Raw genomic sequence first — 7,154 nt, 5'->3', positions numbered from 1 at the left:
ATCCCTTGAGCCCCCAAGGCTGAGCCCTTTCTCTCCTCCTCCTTTGGCTCCAGCTCCTGCTCAGTCGTAGCTGGGCCAGGGGAAGCAGAGGAAGGAGCTCCCTCAAGAGCCTGCCAAGGGGACTACCCTCGTGGTCCAGTGGCTAAGACTCCACGCTCCCAGTCTAGGTGGCCCGGGTTCAATCCCTGCTCAGGTAGCTAGATCCTGTACGCCACCACTGAGAGCCCACATGTGGCAGTGAAGATCCTGTGTGCCATAGCTAAGACCTGGCGATGCCAATAACAAACAGAAAAAGAGCCTGCTGAGGGCTGCTTGGGATCCACCTGCTGGCTCCTGAGCCCCCCACCCTGGACCCTGCATAGGCTGGGAATGTCTCACAAGAGGGGTAGTCGGGGTGCTCTAGAGAGGGAAGGAGCCCACGGGAGGCCTCTCCTAGATCCCCTGCCTCCACATGGAGGAGCTATGCCCACAACTGGAAGAGGAAGCAGATTCTAGGGCCCACCAGGTAGTGGGCTCCACCCAGGACATTCCACTTTCATTCCCTGCTAGCAAGTTGAGGCCAACTCATTCCTCTGCCCGGCTCGGGTTCCTAAGCAATGAGTGCTGAGGGTCCTCAGAGGTGGCATTGCTCTGGGCCCCTGGAAGTAATGATGATGACATCAACATTGACCCAGCCTCAGGGACCTCATTCTGAGGAGGGAGACACAGCCCTGCCGTCTGGAATACTCTACTCCAATGGGGGAAATCAAGCCCCTGTCCTCTGGCAGCCCCCAGACTGAGCAGAGAAACACGGCCCCTGTCCCCCTTCAGGGTGGTCTGACTGGGCCTTGAACACCTCCATCTGCATCCAGGGAGTGAAGGCCAAGAGGTCACCATCTCCTGCCTTAGGTCAGAGTCCTCCCCACCCACCCTCAGGATGAAGGATAGGACCGGCATGAAGCAGGAAGGAACTTAGAGACCTGTGTCCCCACTGGTCACTGGCAGGCAGACCCCTTCATTGTCGCCTGTGGGGCCCAGTCTCTCCCAGAATTCCTGCTAAGAAGATTCCTCACCATATGCAGGAGAGGAGCCCCGGGGGCGGCTTTGCCCTGTCCCACCAACTGCTTCCCTCACCCCAGACGCTGATATGCTCAGAGAGGCCCTAGGGGTGAGGGAGCAGGGGAGGCCGATAAGCAGACCTTCCTCCAGACCCTGTTTTGGCTGGAAGGCTGCTGGGCTGTTTGGTCTGTGGGCGCAGGATGGACAAGGGACCCTGTGTGGGAGGGGCTTCCAGGCCTGAGGCCCATCCCCTGGCAGGAGGGTGAGTGCGCCAGAGCCGCCGCTGAGGTTCACGGTTTCTCTTGGCTCCTCAGGACACCCACTTCACTCTGCGGTCCCTGCTCCAGGAGACACAGACAGAGGTCCCCTGAGCCTCCCCAAAGCTTCCACCAACATCCCTCAGGTCCCTGTTATTCTCCTGTCTAGAAACCTTGCCCCCAGCAACAGGGAAAAGAGAAGGAAGGAACTGTGTCCCCAGTGAAGCTAATGGGTTGAGCCTGGCCAAGCTCTGCCTAGACTCTGTCCCCTTGCTGCTCAGCGGTGCTGCAGTTGAGTGATAAGATCCAGGGAAGGCCACATTCAGTCTGGGGGAGCTGAACTTGACCTGTGTGTTAGATAATTATAGGAAATTATTTGTTTTTTTTCAGTATGAGAATGGCTTGCAGGTTCATATAGAAAACTGGGTTAATTTTTGAGAAATATGGGCTTCCCTGATAGCTCAGTTGGAAAAGAATCCACCTGCAATGCAGGAGACCCCAGTTCGATTCCTGGGTCGTGAAGATCCACTTCAGTATTCTTGGGCTTCCCTGGTGGCTCAGCTGGTAAAGAATCTGCCTGCAATGCAGGAGACCTGGGTTCGATCCCTGGGTTGGGACGATCCCCTGGAGAAGGGAAAGGCTACCCACTCCAGTATTCTGGCCTGGAGAATTCCATGAATAGTATATAGTCCATGGGGTCACAAAGAATCAGACAGGACTGAGCGACTTTCACTTCACTTCATTTGAGAGATGTATTCTAAAGTGATTAGAGGGGACATGTCATAATGTCAATAATTTACTTTTAAATATTTCAGTTCCAAAAAAGATGAAACAAATCTGGCAAAATGTCCTCTGTTCTGTCTTGGTAATGGATACTTTTAGAGTCATTGTACTATTCTCTCTACTTGTTTAAATGTTTAAAGTTTCCCACAATAAAATATCCCCCCCCAAAAAAATTTTTTTAAAAAGAAACATTGTACCAACCTGAACTTGAATACCAACACTACTACTTCCTTGCTGTGTGACCTTTGGCAAATTGCTCAACTTCTCTGGGGCTCATTTCCTCTATAGTTAAATAGTACAACTATTGGGCTTCCCTTGTGGCTCAGCTAGTAAAGAAGCTGCCTACAATGCAGGAGACCTAGGTTCCGTTCCTGGGTTGGGAAGATCCCCTGGAGAAGGGAAAGGCTACCCACTCCAGTATTCTGGCCTGGAGAATTCCATGCACTATATATAGTCCATAGGGTCACAAAGAGTCAGACATGGCTGAGCGACTTTCACTACAACTATTACATACTCTTCTTAGCAGAGTGTGGTGAGGATTAAACATAATAGCTAATGGGGAGCAGTGCCTGGGACATAGTAAGTGCTCAGTTAAAAATGGATGTTTGCAAAAAAAAAAAAAAAGTTGTTTGTGGGACTTTCCTGGTGGTCCAGTGGTTAAAACTTCATCTTCCAGTTCAAGAGGCTCAGGTTCAATCCCTGGTCAGGGAGCTAAGATCCAACATGCTTCTTGATCAGAACATAAAACACAAGCCATATTATAACAAATTCAATAAAGACTTCAAAAAAATAGTCGACATTAAAAAAGGTCTTTTAAAAATATGGTTGTTTGCAAAATGAAAGAAGGGGAGGCTAATGAGAGGAGTCATTTTCTCAAATTCTGAACTTCAGTTTCTTGGCCCTCAATAAGCAGTAGTTAATGATATTACTTGAGGCAACAACCACGCCCCCAGCCCACAAACCAGGCCAGGTTAGTGTTGGATGCTGGGGAGAAGAGAAGGCTGGGGGTTACTCTTAACAGGACCAGTAGACACTGGTTCCATACAAGAAGCCCCTTCCCCATTTGGTACCCAGCTCAGGAACAGAACAACCCCCCACACTTTGGCCATGCCCAGTCACTCAACATCGAGATCGGTCAGGGTTGGGAGGTCGACCCCCTCAATATCCTCCATGGAGAAGCAGGGCAGAGAGTGAGAGCCCCGTTCTGAGGACAAGGGCAGTGGGACACGCAGCGGGTAACGGGAGAAGGCCAGCACTTTCCTATTTTGGGAGGCAGGAGGCAGCAGGTGGCTGGCTGGTGCTGAGACATGTGAACCCTCCTGTCAGCAGGCCATGTGGCCAGCAGCAGGGCAGCCCGGCACTGCTGGGCATGGCCTGGGCCCAGAGAGAGCCCCCAGCCAGGAGCACTTGTGGCCACACAGGGAGAGAGGTCTGGTTTCACCGTCACAAGGGCATTCTCCCTAATTCAGCTCGGGAGAAAAGGCTGCCTAGAACCCTCCCCGGAGAAGGGAAGGCAGCCCACTCCAGTGCTCTTGCCTGGAAAATCCTATGGACAGAGGAGCCTGGTGGGCTGCAGTCCATGTGGTTGGTAAAAGTCAGACACGACTGAGCGACCTCACTTTCGCTTTTCACTTTCATGCATTGGAGAAGGAAATGGCAACCCACTCTAGTGTTCTTGCCTGGAGAATCCCAGGGACGGGGGGAGCTTGGTGGGCTGCCGTCTATGGGGTCGCACAGAGTCGGACACGACTGAAGCAACTTAGCAGCAGCAGCAGCAGCAGAACACTCCCACCCTCAAGTCCCCCAGGGAAGCAGACTCCAGAGTCTGGATATTCTGAGGTACTCCCAGTCTGAGTGTTGTGCTTAGTTGCTCAGTCATGTCTGACTCTTTGCAAACTCATTGACCTCAGCCTGCCAGGTTCCTCTGTCCAAGGGGATTCTCCAGGCAAGAATACTGAAGTAGGTTGCCATGCCCTCCTCCAGGGGATCTTCCCAATCCAGGAATCGAACCCAGGTCTCCTGCATTGCAGGCAGATTCTTTACCATCTGAGCCACCAGAGAAGCCCAAGAATATTGGAGGGGGTAGCCTATCCCTTCTCCAGGGGATTTTCCTTACCCAGGAATCCATCCAGGGTCTCCTGCATTGCAGCTGAGCTATCAGGGAAGCTCACTGCAGCTGAGCTTTACCAGCTGAGCTACCAGGGAAGCCTCCCAGTCTGAGTGGGGAAATGCAGTCTTTGCACTCCAGGAGCTCCTAGTCTGATGAGAGACATGGCCTCTGCCCTGGGGAAGCCCCCAGTCTGAGGGAGGAGATGCAGCCCCAGCAGGGGAGGGTTCCAGTTGAGGGGGAAGGCTAGCCACCGTGGGGTGCGGGGGTGGAGTGCTCCACTAGGCTTGGAGGCAGCCCACGATGCTGCAGTTTCCTTCGGCAGCCTGGTTATTTCGGGGTGGGCAGGAGGAGCAGGCAACTTTCCAGATTAAAATAGCCTTCCCTGGGTGTCATTCCTGAGACGTGCACAGCTCCCAGCTGAATGTTTGTCACATGGCTCTATTCCTCCTGCCCCTCCCGGGCGGGCTGAGCAAGGCTGGGATGGTAGTCCTACCCAAGGAGGGGGCGGTGCGGGGAGCAGAGTTGAGCCTTGTTTCCTAATCAGGGCAGTGTGAGAATGCAGCTCTGGCCACCGAATGCTGCCCGTCACTTGCCCAACTCCTCCTTCCTAAAGGGGCCTCCAGCCCCCTCCCTCAGGAAGCCTTCCCACACTGACTCCAGCTGTATGAAGCCCTCTGGCTCCACCTGCCTCCCCAGTGCTGTGGCCAGTCAGTCATTTCCCATGGTCAGGGGCTTCCCTTATCACTGGGGATCCCTGGAATCAGGACTGGGGGTCCTGAGGCCAGGCTGTGTCCCACCTGAGACCCGGGCTCTGTGAGATTAGGACTCTGTCTCCTCACCACCTGTTTCTGGTCCAGGGGGAAGAAAGTTGACCCAGAACTCAAGAGCTCTGGATTCCATGTGACTCTTGAGGGCATCTCTTTGCCCTTAAGGCCAGTGGCTGGCCACACATGGCTCTTAAGAACAGAGATGCTCTGGTCACCAATCCAGGTTGCAACCCCAGCCTGGGCTGTTCCAGGCTGTTCATCACCTCCGGTCACTTACTTAGCCCTCTGACCCTTGGCAGGGTCAGGAGGGCAACAGTAGCTCCGGCCCCTGGGCAGGTGTTAAGGCTCAAATGAGATAACGCACCCAAGAGAACTGGCATGGTTCGTGGCAAAGGGTGGGGAAAAGGTGAACCAAAGAAAAGTGTAGCGGTCCAATTCTCAGGCCGGGTGTGGGTTGGGCAGAGCTCTAGTCTCCATGACCCTGGAGTCCGGGGCCAAGAATGGCCCTGGAAGACCACAGAGTGACCTAGGTCACCAGCCGGGCCAGGGCTGTGCTAGGATTCTGATCTGCAGTTCGAGGAAAAGGACACGACCCGACTCCGTGAAAGCTCTCTCTCGCCCTTCCCCCCTCTTGAACTCTCCCTCTGGCCGCACAATTCCAGCTGTCTCTGGTCCTTGTCGCTTGCTGTGCCCCTGACTTTCCCAGCCCCCCTCCCTCCTCATCCAGTTATCCTGTACGTGTGACGTGTCTGGTGTGGCGTGACCCCTCTGAGCTGGGCAGGGGGCTGGGGCTGGACCCACACAACATAAATATGTCCTGGGAGTTTACATTGTGGGGGCCGGGAATACACACCAGTCAGCCGGCTGCTGCCCCTGTTTATTCCCTGGGGGTTCACGGCCAGGGCCAGGACAATCCTCAGGTGGCTGCAGCTGTGTGGATGTCAGTGTGCCAGGGACCCCAGAAAACCGCAGGCCACCCCTGCCCGCCGTGTCCCAGCTGCCCCTCCCCACCCCCATGGACCACGCCATGGTGCACGTGGGCGTCCAAGCACCGAGTAGCCTTCCTGGACCTGTGGTTAGGGGCCCCTTGGCCCTCCGCCCCTTTGGCCCCCACCCTGCTCCAGGAACCCAGATCAGACCACAGTGTGTTTTTTCAGGTCGGGCCAAGCCGGGCCTCACTCAAGTCAACCACGTTACGGTTTCCCCTGGAACTCTCCCGGGCTGCTTGGCTTTTCTGAACACTTGACGTCATCACTCGGCATCTTCTCCGACCTGCTCAGTGAAACAGGCTCTGCCAGGGTTGTCCATTGTCTACACGGGAAGGTTGAGGTCCCAGGGTATACAGGCCCTGAGTTCCATCCAGAGCGGTCTATGATGCTTGTACTCAAGGTAGACAGAGATGGGGACTTGCTGGGTGGTCCAGTGCCTAAGACTCCACAGTCCCGGTACAGGGGGCCTGGGTTCGATCCCTGCTCAGGGAACTAGATCCTGCAAGACACAACAAAGATCAAAGATCCTGCATGCCACATCTAAGACCCAGTGCAGCCAAATAAATATTTTTTTAAAAAAGATAAAAATAATAGCCTCACAGCAGCCTGCATGAGGGCCTAGAGCCTAGAGATCTGCCCAACCCACACCTCCACCTGTGAGAAAAACTGAGGCTTGAGGTGGATAACTGACCACTTGCCATGGCTGGTGAAGTCAGGAGACAAAACCAACTCTGCCGGGCTTCCTGCATGGTCCTTCCCAACCCACTGCCCACACTTTACCCAGCGAGCTCAGGAACCTTCTGGTAGCAGGTCGGGGGACAGTTCTCAGAAAGGTGCAACTCTTCCTTCCTTCCGAAGATGTTCTTATTGGAAAGTCAGAAAGTATCCAGTAATATAGTTATTTTCACTGACAGCACAAAGTCCTGTGTTAAGTATTGGCAGGAAGAAGGACTAACAACAGCAGCAATAACTAGTGTTTATTGAAGACTTGCTGTGTGCCTGCTTCTCTGCTCTAAGTGCTGTATATACAACACCTCAGAGACCCCTCACCACGACTCTATGAGACATGGTATTATTACTATTTTTTTTTTGGCCACACTGTATGGCATATGGAATCTTAGCTCCCCAGCCAGGGATCAAACCCGCCCTCCCTGCTTTGGGAGTATGGAGTCTTAACCACTGGACTGTCAGGGAAGTCTTGGAGACACGG

The sequence above is a fragment of the Oryx dammah genome, unplaced genomic scaffold (assembly GCF_014754425.2).
Source record: "Oryx dammah isolate SB20612 unplaced genomic scaffold, SCBI_Odam_1.1 HiC_scaffold_11, whole genome shotgun sequence".
NCBI classification, from domain to species: domain Eukaryota; kingdom Metazoa; phylum Chordata; class Mammalia; order Artiodactyla; family Bovidae; genus Oryx; species Oryx dammah.
The sequence above is the reverse complement of the archived record's forward strand: the minus strand, read 5'-3'. Positions refer to the sequence as shown.